This window comes from Trachurus japonicus, chromosome 12 (genome assembly GCF_045865225.1).
Source record: "Trachurus japonicus isolate A0001 chromosome 12, Traja_1.0".
Taxonomy (NCBI): domain Eukaryota; kingdom Metazoa; phylum Chordata; class Actinopteri; order Carangiformes; family Carangidae; genus Trachurus; species Trachurus japonicus.
Window position 1 is genome coordinate 26075369 of NC_140918.1, and position 17980 is coordinate 26093348.

A 17980-nucleotide genomic window follows, 5' to 3' on the forward strand; every position below is an offset into this window, starting at 1 on the left:
CATCTGGTTCTTCTCGGGATATTTTTCTGATAAGTTCAAGAAGTAAAGAATTGAACGTCCTCTGAAAAAATCCCAGCACCAGTCTGTCCCTTTTCTGTCTCAAGAGCATAAAGACGCAGCGGTCTTATAAGTGGACGCATGGGAAGCTCATGCTCTGAGCTCACATCACTGATCTGTCTCCTCTGCTGCTCATACACTTCTAATGGAAACAGGATGAAAGCAGTGACACGTCTATTCATCCTTTCCTGTTGTTCTCTTTGTTTTATAAGTTTTTCTTTGACCCACTTTAACAGCCTTCAATATCTATTCAGATATAAGTTTTCATGGACTTATTAGAGGCCTGACTATATGTTTTACTACTGTATCATGCTGTTTGTGTGCTCTGTCCTCCAGGATCTGTATGTGACAACATAGATATGGTAAAGATGATGAAGAGATTGTAATCACTAGTGCTGCACGATTTGATAAAAATGTGCGATTGCGATTATGGTGGAAAATATTGCGATTTGTGATTGCGATTACGATATTGTAAATTAATGCTGTAAGGAGTCTATTTGTTTGATTATCAAGCACAGCACAGGAAATAACCATATTTTAGGAGTGTATTTCTCAAATAATAAGTGTTTCCTTACAGTATCTTTGTATTAAATAAAAATAGGTAACTTTTTGTGCAGTTTCATAGTCTACTGCGATGCCATCATTTATTACAATGCCTTTCTCCCCCCTCCCTCCTCTCACAGCACACAGGTACACAGGTAGCACAGAGACAGACAGACAGACAGACACACACACGCACGCACGCCCGCACGCATGCGCGCGCGTGCACACACACACACACAACGGAGGAGACGAGAGGAGACGGCAAATGAGTGTGGCTGTTACGGTAAAAAAAAAAAAAAAAAGACAGTTAAAAGAAAACCAAACACCGGAGCTTTCTGGTCACATACCTCCTCGTTTTTTAAACGCACTGCACATGTTGCGGAGGAAAACACAGTTCGCTCTGTGACGCTAAAGCTCCACACCTGCTGTAATCACGGTGGTCACGTGATCAGACCTGCTGGTCACATGACTACTGACGAGTCTGCTATGCTTGCACACATTAGCGGCTCCACTCCACACACTACCGGAGTTAAAGTCCCGTTTACAGGCTCACGCAGTCGCACATTTATGTAGACTTTAAATCGCCAATCGCACTCTTTCGTGCGATTACGTAATCACACGGCGTGACATCGCGATTGCGATTGCGATTAGATTAATCGTGCAGCACTAGTAATCACCTCAGAAGCGTGTGCGGATGTGGGAAAGGAACAGGCTGGAGATACTTTTATGCTGAAAAGACAAAGTTTCAAAATAAAAACTGTGTCCTCCATCACAACTATATACAGTATGCCCTCGAGAGCAAAGGACAGAAACGTTTTTTGTTGTTGCCGTTTAAAATGCACATCACTGTCACAAAAACCATTTATACGGGAATCATCTGATCGGCAACCTCAGTGCTAAATGGCTGAGTTCATAAAAGCCCTCAAAGAGCTTTTACAGTTTGCCTTTCATTTACCCTTTCTCTCTCACACACACATACACACACTCGCATACTGATGGCAGCAACCCGCCACACAAGGTATTGACCGCCATGCTTGTTTGTTCAGAGTGAAGTTCTGGGGCCCATGCTGCTGAGGCCCAACTCTTTTATTGTAATTATTTGCTTCTCCACAGATGGCTTATTTTATCACCTATTAAGATAATCAGCAGTAATAAATGTGGATATTTTACCCAAAATCGATAATTCACAAATTTTCTACTCACCGTCATGCCACGGAAGGGTTCAGAGAACTTTTGGAGTCATCAAAACGCTTTTGGAGTTCCAGTGGGGGTCCGGCTGGCAACGGATTTTCATATACTGTAAAGGCGGCGGATGTTGCTCACTTTTGAATCGTCCAAAACACACACTATGAAACATCTGATCCAAATACCTCCATACTGTTCGTCCGTACTGACCCAAGTGTCCTGAAACCGCAACATGAAAAAGTTGTTCGAAAAAAATAATTTGATCTCTGTTTTTTTTTAATTTTTTTAATTTAAAGCAGAAGTAAGCGTTCCAGGCAGGCTTTTGAAACCATAAATTACAGCTTCAAGTCACAACTTACCACTTTGTAGCGTTCCAGGCAACCCACTCGTGTTTTTCCGACCTGTTTTACCTGTGAAAGTCACTATAACGGCCACTCGTAACTTCCGACCCGTGAACTCGTACCAGATCGAACTGGTACGACTTCACAGGTCGGAAAAACACGAGTTACGGGTTGCCTTGAACGCACCATAACGTCTTGTCAGCCAATGTAGTTAGCAGTCCCCGCCCTCGTCATGGCTCTATTGGCCCTCGTCCCTACATCACCACATTCAGGCGCATCCCTTGGCTGCACACACAGCCCTTCATGCCGTTCTCTCTTGTAGGATACAAGAAAAGTTTTCTCCTCGGCTCAGAGCAGAGCAGAGTGACTGAGAGACCCGTGTTTCGGTCCAAACACTCTATGTAAGTGATTGCTGTCGGAAGATATAACTATTTAAGACTCATATTAACACAAAAATATCGCTTACTAGGGGGAGGCAGAGAGAGGGGGAATGACATGCAGGAAAGGGCTGCCCAACGTGGGATTCGAACCAGGGCTGCCTGCGGTGAGGACTGTAGCCTCTACATGGGGCGGCCGCTTTACCCACTGCGCCACGCACCGCCCCTTGATCTCTGTTTTTAGTCTTGTTGTAGCAGTAGCTCCCAGTGGCTCTGTTGATGTTTGTGCGCATGCGCGAGATTTGCTGCAAGATGTTCTTCGCGTTTACATCATACTGTACATCCAATCGTTTACAATGACAAACGAACATATCGCAGGAAATCTCACGCTTCCTTGGCATGATAGATTTTCAGTGAAGTATCCCTTTAAATGGATATACAGTATATGTGGTGGGATATGTATGATAGATCACATCACCTCACCTTTGTTTGGTTAAACGTCCGCCATCTTTTCTTAATCATGTTTTCCTGTAGCTATTTCAATTAATCCAATACTTAAATTAGTTTAATGTCTTTTCTTCTGCGTTTACCTTTAGGTTTTCTTTCTTCGTGCATCAGCTGCAAGGACTACTGGACATTTCCACACTCTCTCTCTTCCCTGGTTTAAAACCATTACTATTCTCAATTGATTTAATGGATTTGCGCCCAGCTGTTCTGCTAAAATCATTAATATGATTTAATTGTTCTAAATGAAATTGTCATGCTCGGTCACTGTGGATGTTCATCTGTGTGTGCTATTACACACCTTGACAGCTGCATAACCAAAGAACCCAGTTATTTACCATCCAGTTTGTATCATAGTTATTTCAGCTTTTAACACATGTACACTTGAGAATAAACTCTTTATCTCTGATATAATCCTGACATTTAGAATTAGATATTCTTTCGAGATAAATCACATTATGATGTGACACACATTAGCAGGAAAGTACAGTGTTGGTGCCGTCTTGTCAATGTGTTGTCATCCAGAGTAAGTTTATGGAGGGAGAGAGTCTGGGAATCTGTTTCTGACAGAGTTTGACAGTGATCCAAATTCAGCAAGTGGTGGCTGCACATTAGGGAATTTTCCTTCCAAGAAAGTCAGATCTCCCCGCTGATTAGACTTCTGTGAACGACAGCCTGGCTGTTAGCATGTCAGCAGGCCCGCAGTTTTCCTTTCACCACGAGTAGCACGAAAAAAAATCTGCAACAAAGACCCTGAAATACACAGACATAAAAATAAAAGACAGTGTGTTCAGGCCGAGCTGGTAAAAAATATGAAAGGGTTAAAACATTTAATATGTCTTGATCAGATGACGCCGAGACGTGATGATTGCTGCTTGGATGAAACTGCCTCCCTCTGTGATCACAGGAGCCAGAGAGCGATGAAAAACAAATTAAACCCCAAAATAAATGAAGTTGAAAAAGTATATTGAAACCAATAAGGCAATCAAAACAGTCAGAGAGCAAACACAGAAATAGACTCTGAGTTTTCAGCATGTGCACCACAGCAGAGTCCTGTTATCAGCAGCAGATAGACAGTAGACCTCTCACTGGAGGACTTTCATTATAAATCACAACTAATTCATTACCAGGTTATGATTGGATTAATAAAGTCACGTTAAAGATCGTATCTAGGATATTTCTTCCTGTAAGTTATGCAGTCAGTGTACAGTTGGATCCTGTCTTTTAACTGAATTCATATTAAATTATTACATTATTACATTCTGTGGTATCAGCAGGTTTTACTGCTCTTGATTGCTTTGTTGTGTTTAAGCTCCCACCACAGTCAGTCTCATACTGAAACAGCACATAAACAGAACTCACTGTATTCCTGGGAATAACATCCATGTTGGATAATTCAGCAAGTTATGATTTACTCTGTTGCCATGTTCAGTCCCATTGCAGTGAGCTCTCCATGTAGCGAGCTGGAGATTATATAGCACCTCTGACTGTAATGCAGGAGACCAATATTTGCATGCCGTCACAGACCTGTAATTTATGTTCATCTTATTATAAACCGTAAATTCTTTTCCTAACATTGCTGCAGTTACCATGTGCAGAACTAGTCTGGCAGGCGTGAGAATTTAAAAATATCATTGTAAATCATACAGAATTTTGCTGAACTATCCAGTCTGTACACTCTTGTCTCGTAGCTCAAATATATGATCTCCTATATATTAATGAGTGGATGTCTGTAAAAGCTGAGGCTGTTTACTCTCAGTTTCAGAGCAGTATTCCTGTCTGCTACTGGCTGCAGACCTGCCTTTGCACATTTGTTTTCACGTCCCCATAATTATCAACCTAATAGTATAATTGCTCTAATTTGTCCGCCACAATTAGTACCCTTTTATATTGTGTTTTAATTTGATTGAAATTAAATTAAATAATTAGTCTATAATTCAATTGAAGTTTAAAATTAAAGCCACAAATTAAATGCTTTTAATTAATGACTTGTAAATTGTGTCCTCTCATTGCAGCACCTGTTGTGTTATTTGCTTTCAAAAACAGAGATAAACTTGACTAGACCAATTTTGCATTACCTAAATTAGATATTGTTTATTAAGAGAGAGACCCCACTAACCCACCTGTGAGTCAGTTATTAGCTCATGCTGTGCAGCCAAACACTGAAACTCACAAAACACTGTTAAAAACAGCTGAGGTGAAGTCAGTGGTGAAGCGGTGTGTTGGTGGGTGGAGTCAGTAAGTAAGTAAGGGGATTTTTGGAGAGAAGTATAGTACACTTATAGTGTTTTTGTTAATGTTTAAGGGGGGTTATAATTCCAATAGAAGGGATCATCGTGGGCGAATATTCACCCCCAAGGACCCCTAGCTTTTTCCTGGTTTGCCCCCCTGATGGTGCATCTAAGTAAATGCCACACATTATTACACATGATAGACTGTGACCTGATTGCCTTTAGTGTGCAAGGTGTGCACTGATTCGTAGCTGTAGCTATTTTTAGTCAGGTATATGGCAAACCCTCCTGCGCAGCGCAGAGCTGGGTGGCCTATACACCATATACCTGCGTTTATGCACCACTAAACCTCTGAATAAAATGTGTAGAAAAAGAAGCATCTACTGTAGAAGCTATGTGATATTTATGATGATACATGATACTGGCAGATATTGTGGAATAAATGAGTTTTCCAGCCTTGAAGCTGCAAAAGTTTAGTCTTTGTTTCAGAGTTTGTTTGCAGGTGGAGGAGACGTTTGGTGTTTACTGATCTCATGTTGTGTCTTCTGACAGAGAAGAAATTCAGTTGAATATTTTGAGCAATACCTTTACTGTCTAGCTTTATATTAATCTTTCCTTTTATTAATGTTTGTTGTGTACGTTTGTGTCCACTCTTCTCTCTCTGTATTTATTAGATTCTTTTGGCGTGAGCAGCACACTGGTTTTTTAAAAAGCACAATGGAGAGAAAAGGTTTGCTGACTTCCTCTCTGACTGTACTTATGTACTGTACATTATTGAGCCAGACAGGAAACACTGTTTTACATGAAGGTCCAGATTCAACAAACCCCTGCGGCTACAATTCCAGTGATGTACCTTCAAGATCTATACAATGACTTATCTACTCATGCAATGAATTTGTGCCATGATGTCGTGTCCATGCAGCTTTCCAGACGGCGCTCAGCTGAGTTCAGACCTCATTGCAGTCCCAAACATAAATCACGGCACATCTTGTCAGGATGTCTCCTTGGGGGAGTTGTCCAACAACAATAGCTCTCACACACTGAAAATATTGTCTTCTATCTTATTCAATAGCTGGGTTATGTACATGCGGTACTCCTGTTGCACCGCTAGTTTTACAACTAATAATAATAGTATTTATAAATGTATGAATGAACTATAATATTTGAACATCAAAACACAGATTTCCAGGCTCCACTTGTGGCTGAGTGCCATGACGTCCCAAAAAAGAACATCACACCGTGTCCTGGCGCTCTATTTTTGACCGTTATAACACCTATGCTGCCTGCAGGCTGTGCATCTGCTTCCTGTTTGGATCCAGGTGTGATGATAGGTTATCTGATCTGCAGCGCTTTTATTGAAACACCTGGACTGTGGGTGTGTTAAGTTTTCCAAACACAATCTGATGTACTGAGATTCCAAAGACAAGTTCAGCTGTAGCTGTGTCCCAGTTTCCTGTATCATATTAACACACTGCAGAGTGTATTTTATACTGATGCTCATTGTTTTTGAGGTTTGTATCAAAGATTTTACTTCTCTGAACTAACAAGGAATATTTCTAGACAGACGTCAAAACTTTTCATGCATCGGTTTGTGTGCATTTCCCACAATGAGCAGCACTTGTGGGGAGTATGGGGATTTACAATACTGTCAAGATAGGAGACGACAGGACATTGACTGACGTGACGTAGTAGAGCTGTCAGTATCAGATCAGTGGTGTTCGCCCTGACCTGAGTCACACCTGTCTAAGGATTAGCAGCTCATCTTTTGACTGCAGCACAACCGTTTGGGTATACATAATAAATATTTTAACTGTTTAAAGCAGAAGTAAGTGATATATTTGTGTTAATATAAGTCTTAAATAGTTATATCTTCCGACAGCAATCACTTACATAGAGTGTTTGGTCTGAAACACGGGTCTGTCAGTCACTCTGCTCTGCTCTGAGCCGAGGAGAAAACATTTATCGTATCCTACAGTTTTTATCCAATGAGGAGAGAGAACGGCATGCAGGGCTGTGTGTGCAGCCAAGGAACGCTGTGAATGTGGCGACGTAGCGACGAGGACTGTTATGGTGCGTTCAAGGAAACTCGTATTTTTCCGACCGTGAAGTGGTACCAGTTCGATCTGGTACGAGTTCACCGGTCGGAAGTTACGAGTGGCCGTTATAGTGACTTTCACCGGTAAAACAGGTCGGAAAAACACGAGTGGGTTGCCTGAAACGCTACAAAGTCGTAAGTTGTGACTTGAAGCTGTAATTTACGATTTCAAAAGCCTGCCTGGAACGCAGCATTAGCGAAAACGACCGGACCACTTACTTCTGCTTTAACTTTTGCTACTCTCATAGTTTGATTATCAGCCATATAAAAAAAAAACACCCACTGTTCAATAAAAACACCTCACAGACACAGTTAGAGACTTCCTGAGGACGCATTTAACAGCTAAAGAGACAGATATGTCCCTCAGGAGCTGGTGGAATCCAACTTCATTGGCAGATGACCATCATTTATATTCATTCGTTCCTTACTGCCTCTGCTTGCACATTGGTAATATTTCTTGCTGTGTTGTGTATTTCTGGCCTGAAACCTACAGTAACTTGTGATCTGTGTTATGTCACTTGCCAACACGTTCTGTGGGGAAAAAAAAAGTTAAAACCTACATGTTCATTTTTTTCCCCATAGCACTACTAACACTGTTGTGGTCACCTCTCACTAATTTTTTTAAATTGTCCTTTGTGGTCACAGAATTAGCATGTAGCACAGTGGCAGCACACAGCACTAATTAGAGTATTGGCTGAGATCCAAGCTGACTGATCCATGTTTGCCTTGTTGCTTCTCTGGGGGAGGCTCATGACAGTTCTAATGGCGATTATTACGCAACCCTCTACATGACGTCTTCATGGATCCACCTCATTAATAAGCACAATCTGGGTGGGTCCAGATGATATTCTCAGGTGGGCGTTGAGTCTGTGTGTCAGTGTGTCTGTGTTGAGCTGCCACCGGTGTTGGTGCTGCTCTCCACCACGGCCTTTTTCTACGTCATTTAGGAGCAGGTCTAATCGTCCTCTGGCTGTCAGAGGTTTCCTTTCAGTTCTGGTCTCTTAGACTCTTTCTGAAAAAATATATTGTTTGTTACGTTATGTTGGACTCTCCACAAGTCCATTTGAAGTCAGACCTCTAGGCCTCCCTGCTTTGATTGTTTTACTTTTCACTGTGTTAATTATGTGCTCGTATTAGACCGGCACACGGCCTGCAGAGATTTTTCATCGAGGGTTATAGAGGAAAGCTTTGCAAAGATGTTTTCTGTGGTCATTAATCATCAGGTGAGGCTGAGGTGTGGCGGCTACCCAGTGGCACACACACACCCTCTGAGGGGCAGAGGCGAAAATTAAAAATGCGCCGAGTGGAGAGACACATGGCTGAACTTTGATACCCTCCACCACGAGCACCAGCTCGCCTCCCCTGCAATAGCCTTTCACTCCCACCCTCCTTCTCTCTCTCTCTCTTTCTTTTTTCTCTCTCTCTCTCTCTCTCTCTCTCTCTCCCTCTTTCTCTCTCTCTCTCTCTTTCTCTTTCTCTCTCTCCATTTCCTCTCTGAGATTCTGCCATTACTCATGTCAGGCACCAATACCAACCAGGGATCTCAGTTATACTTTCTCTTTAACTAACATTGTCATGATGGTGCAGGAGAGCATTTGTTATATGATAAGATGCTTGGTCATGTAACATCATTTAATGCTTGACATGTGCATTAACCAACTGTTATGATCTATTTCCTGTCTGCAAAAGAATCAAACTCTTGGTCACTGCTGGATACTGGGTCCTGGATTGTGTGTCTATGAGTTTTAAAGTTCACTCTTCACCTTGGAATGAAGAAACTGTCTTAATTAAAAATGAGATGTAGAAGAAGGGGAGGATTAGAGGGGAGGAAACAAACTGCTGTTTTGCTCAAACCTGCTTTTATAGCTGAGTGTAATTTCATGAAGTAAGTGATCATGCATTTTCATCAACTATTACCAGTCAGATACTAAGCTAAAAAAAAAAAGGATATACCTTATACCATAATTTTGAAAGACCTTTCTCTGCAAAAATACCTTAAAGTATACAGTAATATATGCAACATAACAATGTCCATTTAGCCTAATCATCAAGCATTTACTAATGTGAATTTATTTTTCATGTTTCCTGAAGCATACGGACAGAATATAAAAAATGAATTACTGCTCATAGAATGATTATTAACAAGAACACCCGCCTCAACATTTAATGAAACAGTATCTTTTTTCCATCTCTTCTTGGTTGTGAAGGAAATGAGAGATTGCCAGACGTGAACTGATCAGGAAAATCAGAGCTTGGTTACCTAGCCTGAGGATGTGAGCAAGTTAGTTTTTTTCCAGTCCCCTGCCTTTGACTTGTTTATGAGTCTAATAAGGAGTAAGCTTGTATGTGTGTGTGTCTGTATGTGTGTGTGTGAACCACAGCACTACAACAGCAGCCATGTTTGACGACGAGTAGCTTTGGCAGCCACGATGAGTTCATGCGTACCCCCTTCTGTCCTCATGTGCATTGTGGGAAATGCTTGCTCTCCTGACTCTGTCACAGCTGTATGCTCACATTGTATAATGTCATGGCAATACAGCCCAGCACCATCCATACACACACGCTCACACACACACACACCCTCCAGTTTTTGCTCACAAAACAGGATGCGACATGCTAAAGCCTGTTTCATGATTGGTTAGCTCGTTTCCCATTAGATGAGATGGTAGAAATGAGGTCTAATTGGCAAGAAATGCTCTGTGTGTAATGATGAGGCCTATTTTCTAAGCTGTGTTTAGAGTGTTTTATGTGTGCGACTGTGTGTGCGTCTGTGTGTGTGTGTGTGGAAATTTCCAAGATAATTGTTGTCTTGCAAATTTAGTTCTAAAACCTAAGTTTTGAAAATAACACACACAGACCGACCCTCAGACAGGTGGATGTCCAGCAATACAAACAGTAACCAAATTGTTGGGATGGGTGATTCAGATAAAATCATCTATGCTGTTCCTGTACTTTTATAGCACAATATTAAAATATGTGCCGGGAGTTAATTTTACAGTTACAGAATGTCAATTGCCTGATTACCAAACTAATCCTTAGCATATTTGTTAAAATCTTCTAAGTGGTTTTCAAAATGCTGTGACATGGACCAAACAGATGGAGAGGAAATAGTGACTCACCTGTGGTCCTAGACAAAAAGGGTTGTTTACCATAATCCTCAAGGGAACATGAATGTCAATCCCAAAATCTATAGCAATCTGGTCAGCATTTCAAGAGCAGATGAACCAGTCAACCACCAATTTCATCCTTGGGCCTTTGAGTCTAAAGCAAACAGCAGATCAATGCAAATTGACATGTTAATGGTGGTCCACTAGACTCAGAGAGACATACTGTAGTGTATAGTGTGCGATATGTGAAAAAAAAAAAAAAAACAGAGGGGGAGCTACATAGGGGTGGGCTACCATCTCCAGGTTGAAGACCTGTAGTTAACAGCCTAATAATGTCTACCAACAAATCTTATGCTCAATAAAGATGGAGAGTAATACAATCATATACTTCCTCTTACTGTTTAAAAGAGTAATAAGAGAAAGAAAGAGCCAGATCTGCAGCACACATTCATTTAAAGTTCATCAAAAGTTAACCAGCACCAAAGAAACTTATTCTGAATACATGTGTGTTCTGGCCACAGACTGTAGGCTCCGGCTCTTTCCCTGGGTCAGTCAGAGTTCTCAACACGACCGGGTTCGGATCAAAAACTCTTTATACTCGGGTCAGGTCTTTTCTTTCTTTCTTTCTTTCTTTCTTTCTTTCTTTCTTTCTTTCTTTCTTTCTTTCTTTCTTTCTTTTGAACAGAAAGAAAGACTGAAAGAAAGAAAATTCTCGGCCCGACCGAAAGCAGAGGAGGGGTAAATCCCCCCTGGCAAATTGCACCCTGGAGATATGTATACCAAAGCAGGTGGCAGACTGTAACAATTCAAAATGAGTTGTCTACATATGGTGCTTTCTGTACTTTATTTACTAAACCAGTGTTGAACCGTATATATCTAGATATGTGTATCTTAATGTTTCCCCTCAGAGTGCTCTGTTTCTCCTCATTTTGGCAAATGTGACACTTTTGTCCTTTTTCCTTTGTCTGCATCAGTGTTGTTGTGTTCTGTCAGGCGATCAAGTGTTGTCTCACATGAAAATAATAATAACCTTGCACATGAAGAAAATAGGATCTGCACTGCAGCAGTTTTACTTGGAGATGTTTTTCCCAAGAACCCAGAGTCTGAGGGGCTGGTAAGGGAAATCTCCCACATTAAAAAAGAAGTCTTCAACTAAGCCTTCAGTGTGTTCGACAGGTGTTGAAAGATCTATCTTTTATTTAGCTTCCAAAGGTTTATGAAAGAGCCTCCTGGTGTGGATGATGGTTGGCTCAGGTTTAATGCTCACCCCTCCTTCTATTTGCTGTGCAGAAACGGCGCACATGCATAATACATCAGCACCAGTTTTGCGAGCAGGTATTGAATTAAAATATTCACCGGTTGGTGCCGTTCAAATGTGAAGCAGGAGAGCGAGCAGAGAGACGAGTGGAGGGGCAGACAGCCACGCCGCGACCAGCTGGTCCTGTTCAGACAGACAGGCAGGGAGGCACTTATTCAGTCAGGTTGTCAGCACCATGTTCTCTTGTCTGTCCTCTGGGAGCTCCAGTCTCCTCTTACACACACATTCTGGATGTGTGAAAAACTCAATCACAGCCCCCGGCCCCCAGCTGGGGAGGGTCGCTGTAATTAAACTACATCACTCAGCCTCGCGAGGAAGCGCCGTGTCTCCATTTTCCTTTCTTTCTCTCAGCCTCATCTCAGTCCATCTCTGTTGCATTTTGGTAGTTTTCTTTTTTTTCTTCTCCGTCCATCTCGTTCTTCAAACAAGATAGAACTTGAATGAAAAATCAAATCAGAGCTTTTCCCAAAATGGCGAGTTGTTCTCTCAAAGCTGAATTAATCATGTTTTAAATCTCCCAAACAAGCTGCCAACAAACAGCTCTTGTTGTTGGCTTCAGAAGGTGCTACGTTGCTAACCTGTTGGCAAACAGTATCCTATTCACACATTCTATAGCAGCATTAGCATTAATCAGGAGTCTTGAATCTGTTCACCTGATGAATGTGAACTCCAATAATCACTATTAACTCTGATTTGATCTCTGACTCCTGAAGAAAAAAATCTGCTGGAATGTTCCACTACCTGTGTCTGTGTTGTTTGCTACAGCGTCTTTATCAGGGCTTCTTTGCAGACTACAGCTGTAGCTGCTGCAGGAAGAAGAACAGTGAGCCTGAACTGTGAAATGAACCAAAACAATGAGCTAAAAGAGGCTTAAAAACCTCCACACAGCTGCAGAGATATAGATAATTCTCTGTGGGTTAATTACTGCCAGCAACCCCCCCTTTCACATTACATGCTCCCTTTTGATTAGTGTAGCTTGAATTTCTGCCAGAGAAGCGTAAAGTTGTTTTCACTCAACGGCCACTTCAGACTTCATTCATGTTTATGAAAGCTCACCCGTCGAAGCGTGAGGAGCGAAGTGTAATTCAGTTTCTAAAAGCATGTCCATTTAGCAGGGAATGAGCACGATGATCAGCCACGCAGTCACGTTTCTCATGCTTTTTTTTTCTTTTCACCATTAGAATAGAAGTGTGTGTTCCTTTCTATAAATTTTGATGGACAGCATGAATCACTTTGATCTCTCTGTCTTGTTCTGCTATTGTCTCTTCAAGGTTAAATTAGTCCAGGTTCTATTTTTATTCCAGGGATAAAGGCTGAATCACTGGATCCTGAGATGTATTTGATGAACCACAGAGGAAGTGGCTTCTTGTATTGTGAACGTGTGAATCTGAGCACCTGCAGGATGTAAAGAGCAAATCATTCCAGTGTTTTTTGCCTTTATATCAGAGTGTGTTTGTGTGTTTTCTCATGTTATTTGAGTGTTCTCATGCTTGAACAACATACATGATACCTGTGTGCGACGATACAGCTCTGTGTGTGTGTGTGTTTATGTGTGTGAGCAAGTGACAGACGATAGCATCACCCTCTGTATTTCCTGTGCCAGCGTCTGGCGCCCACATGGATATATTGTGGTGATGATAAAGGGATATTAAAACTCATAGCTTCTTCTTGAGCCTGCTCCCTGCCCGACCGTCTGTCTACACAGTCATCAAATCATCCCTTCACAGGCAAATGCACACACACATATACACACACAGACACACATGCATGTGTGCACTTAGCAGAACAAAGTGAGTTATTGATTGTGAAGGGCATTAAAACAGCACTGAGGGATGATTCATGTTTTTATATCCGCTTTTCATTCTGTGTCTTCAGGTCACAAATGCTTTATTCACCGTGAATAGACTATTCTTGTGCGCCTCTCGTTTCTCCATTAACGTCACACAGAGAACAATAACATTTTTCCGGCTCACTCTTTAATGTGGTGTAATTGTTGGCAGATGTGGGCTGGCAGGTGGTTGTTTTGGAATGAGGGGCATTAAGGTGACTAATAATTATTTTGATTGGTTGTTGGGGTGTTTTCAAATAGTTGTACGGTTGTTTCACGGGTACATGCCATGGTTAGTCAGTCTGGGTGGTCATAACGTCAATAAGGTGGTTTCTATGGTGACGCAATATGGTTACAGTGACGTACAACAGGACTGGGTGTGTTGTGTGTTTGCTGTCACACAGCACCAGTGGAGCTAGTAGCAGAAGAAACAGGTAGTAGTGTATAAAATGATCCATATTATTAACAGTGTTCCCATGCGTCCTGGAAAATCTGGAAAACACATGGAAAACACATGGAAGATGAGAAAAAAAAGTCAAATGTCCTGGAAAAGCTTGAGTTGTCCTGGAAAATGATTTATCACAGCTACCAGAGCTCTATATACTATATATATACTCTATATACTTTTTCAGACCCTTTTAAGGATTTAGTTTCCAAAAAAAAAAGATGTTTATGCCGTTCTATGATAAATTTGTCATTATTTCTAAGCGATTATTTCATAAATTAGAGCTATAGACTGCGCTTTGAGTGGTCCGAGTGACTAGAAAAGCGCTATATAAGTGCAAGTCCCAGTCCAAGTAGACTGCGCATTTTTAAATCAGATTTCTGGGAGAGAGAATGAGAGAGAGGAATAAACATAGAAACAAACTGATTAAATTTACAAAATAAGGTACCATTGTTGAAAAGAACACTTCTCCAAAGCATGAATGGGACAGGGGATGAATCAGTGTATGGCGTAAAACTAATGTCCGTCAGCTGAAAATGTCCGGGAAAACGATTTCAAGAAAAGAGTGGGAACCCTGATTAAACAATCAACTATAATAATAAACATGGAGAGATACATTATAAGCATGAATGAGAAAGAAAATCCCGCTGTGCTGTTTCTTTACCTAACATTTATCATCTTTATTTTCCGGTTCAGTGTCTGGGTTAAAGCCTGGTCCAAATAAGGAGCACCACCTGGGCATCTGGTGATGTGTGGTTGACAGTCATTAGTCTGATTGGAGCTGACAGAGGATGACCTCTGACCTCAGCATTGTGGTGCAGTGTCACCTCACAGCAAGACGGCTCTGGGTTTGATCCCCCGGCTTGTGGCCCATTCGTGTAGAGTTTGCGTGTTCCCACTGTGCCTGCGTGGGTTCTCCAGCCTCCTCCCACAGTCCAGACACATGCACTCCGGGTTAACTGGAGACTCTAAATTGCCTGTAGGTGTGAACTGAGTGTGTGAGGTTGTTCATCTCTATATGTTGTCCTGTCAGGAGTGTACAGTACCCAACCCTCACTGGGTCAGCTGGGATTGACAAATCCCCACCTACAGTACGATGGATGGATGGATGGTGAAGTGGTAGACATTTGAATTTGTCACCTACACAGACCTCACTGTTGGAATAAACATGTAACATTTTACAGCTTGTTGATTCAGTAAATTATCCCCGTCTCTATTGCTCTCATCCTTTCTAGGGTTGTTGAATGGATTGGTAGTCTGGTTCTTTATAGTGCATCGGTGTCAAGAACAAACATAGGGTTTTATTTGAAGTTGGTCTGCTGTGTCTGGCTAATTTGGTCTCATCCAGGTCGGATATTTTAATATATTTGTCAGAAACCCATTTTATCTTTCCTCTTTGCTGCCATGTTTGTGCTCATGCTCCTGTGTTTGGAAGAATGAAAGAAAAATCCTTATTGTCTGTGATTATTTTAGTCATTATTAAGTTTTCCCATCTTAACTCTAAGGTTTCTGCAGATTTCATAGATTTGGTGAGGTTGAGCTGAAAACGTAATTTCACAAGTGATGGGGGAGATGCTGCGATACCACAAATATACTGGTTGTGAAAAAAAAAAATCCTTGGCCGCAGAAGGATGAACCTTTGATTTTCACAGAGTGGTGGATCTCTTATGTCTAGACTAGAGCCTCTGGACAATGAGCTAAGACGCAGCCACTGTGAGTCAGTGAGACTGGGCTTACATGTTCAGCACCACGGACAGAGACAGAGACAGTCTGCAGTTTAAATGTTCATTTAATGTTGAACAGTGACGTCACCGTGGCTTTGACTGCTGATGTGCAGGTGTTACTGTTGGTATGTGGTGTTAAGACGCTTCTTTGCTCTACACAATGTTTTGCAGTCCTCATCAATACATAATGTTCTACATCATCCTTCAGCTCTGCTCTCCCACTTCACACTGCATATTTTTTAATCTAGGTTTTCCGCATAAACCTGAAAATGAAAGAACACTATGATAAATAAAAATCATAAGTTGCATGTGGGAACAGTAATGAGAAAATCATTTGGAAATCCATCACTGTCAGAGAAGTTGATCAGCTGCAAAGCCTGAGTGTGAAATGTGTATAAAACAATACATTCTTTATTACTAAACTGACACTTTGAACCCAGCAGACTGATTTCACCCATAATGATAATTCCCATAAAGCACAGATGTGCTATATCAGTTACCATGCCAACTGGTAACCAGGGAGCAATAAGCGACCTTTCTTGTGTTCTACTGTTTCTCTTTCTGTGTGTGTGTGTGTGTGTGTGTGTGTGTGTGTGTGTGTGTATTTGTGTTTGTGCTTGTTTGGAGATTGTATTTCAGTTAGTCATCAGTGTGCTTCCCTCTACATAAAAGCTGCTGTACCCTTGAGGATTCTCTACCTGCTTTGGGACTCCCCACAGTGCTTAACTGAGAGGTTTAAAAAGCACAGCCATTTGGGATGTTATAAATAATATCATTTACACTCTAATGGAATAAAAAACACCTGATGAATTCAGCGTCCAGTAAATAAAGCAGAGGCGGAGGTTTATTTTCCACGTTGTTGGGACACACACAGTGAAATTGACCACAGACGCAAAACAAACCACAACAGCACGACTCAAAATAACACAACCACAAGGAGACACACAAGTCATTTGCACTGTGTTCCTGTCTGGATGTCTTGCTCTTGTGTTGGAGCAGTGGGGGGGTCTCACATGTCTTTTTCCATAGACCCATTGTCTCATTATCCGTCCATGGCTGTAGGGTGTTTGTTACAAATAGCAGCTATTTGTCCATACGATTTCATATCATAACGGTTAAAGTTGTTATTTTAGAGTTTATTTATTACGCTCAATAAATACTGTTGTTGTTGATAATGCACGGTTGATTATTCTATGGCTTTAATACATTTTTACTTTTGCAAATAAGCCTCCTTCTTTAAAACTGTGCATCTATCTGAGATTCAAATGTTTTCAACCCTCTCCTCTTCAGACCTGCCTTGTGTAACAAACAAAGTTCTTGAATTATTTAATATAAAGTCTTGTTCTGGTTGTTCAGACATCCCACCCTACAGACCTGAGGACGTGTCCTCGGCTTCTTCAGGCCTGGTTCCAGACTCCTGGACACCACCCACAGCACCCACTGTTTTCAGCCAATGAAATAGTTATGGGGCAGTTCCCACTGGTGGCACACCACTGAAAACTGAAAACCTGTTTCGGCCCTGTGTTTACTAAACAAATATTTTAGCCTCTTTAGAAGCTTTTTGGGTGCTGTGGCTCAACCTGTACAGCGTGTAGCATTTAGGCTTATAGTTCGCAGCATCCACAGGTTCAAATCCATCCTGTGACCCTATGCTGCGTCTCATATCTTCCTCTCTCCTCTAACTCTCTGTCTGTGTCGAGTGTCCCATCTAAATATGCAAAAATGGTACAAAAATAAATTAAAAAAGAGTTATCTACATCATCTCTGTTCCAATTTTCAACAACAAACAAGGCCTCACAAAGCAGTGAGTGTGTAGGTATGTTTCTCTCTGACATTCCTGCTGGTTCACTTATCCTCTGCGTCTCAACAGTAATTCTTACTTTCATATTCCTCCTACTCTCCTCCTTGTTGACCTCTCTTCTGCATGTACTGCATCTCTCTCTCTCTCCCCCTCTCTCTCTTTCTTTCTCTTTTTCTCTCTTGCTCTCTCTTTCTCTCCTTAGCCTAGAGCGTGTTTTTTTTCTGTGTGTTTCAGTGGAGCACTTAAGTCCCCCCCTCTGTGTACAGCCTGTAATGAGGGCTGCCAGCTGTGGCCAGTGCGCGCACACGCACGCACGCACACACACACACACACACACACACACACACACAGACAGACACACACACACACACACACACACACACACACACACACACACACACACACACACACACACACACACACA

The 17980-nt window shown here is 41.6% G+C and overlaps 1 protein-coding gene across 6 annotated transcripts in view; it reads left to right on the forward strand.

The window, feature by feature from the left end:
- cacna1bb (calcium channel, voltage-dependent, N type, alpha 1B subunit, b) overlaps nucleotides 1-17980 on the forward strand; it is a 176879-nt gene that overhangs the window by 53053 nt on the left and 105846 nt on the right. The window lies entirely within an intron of this gene.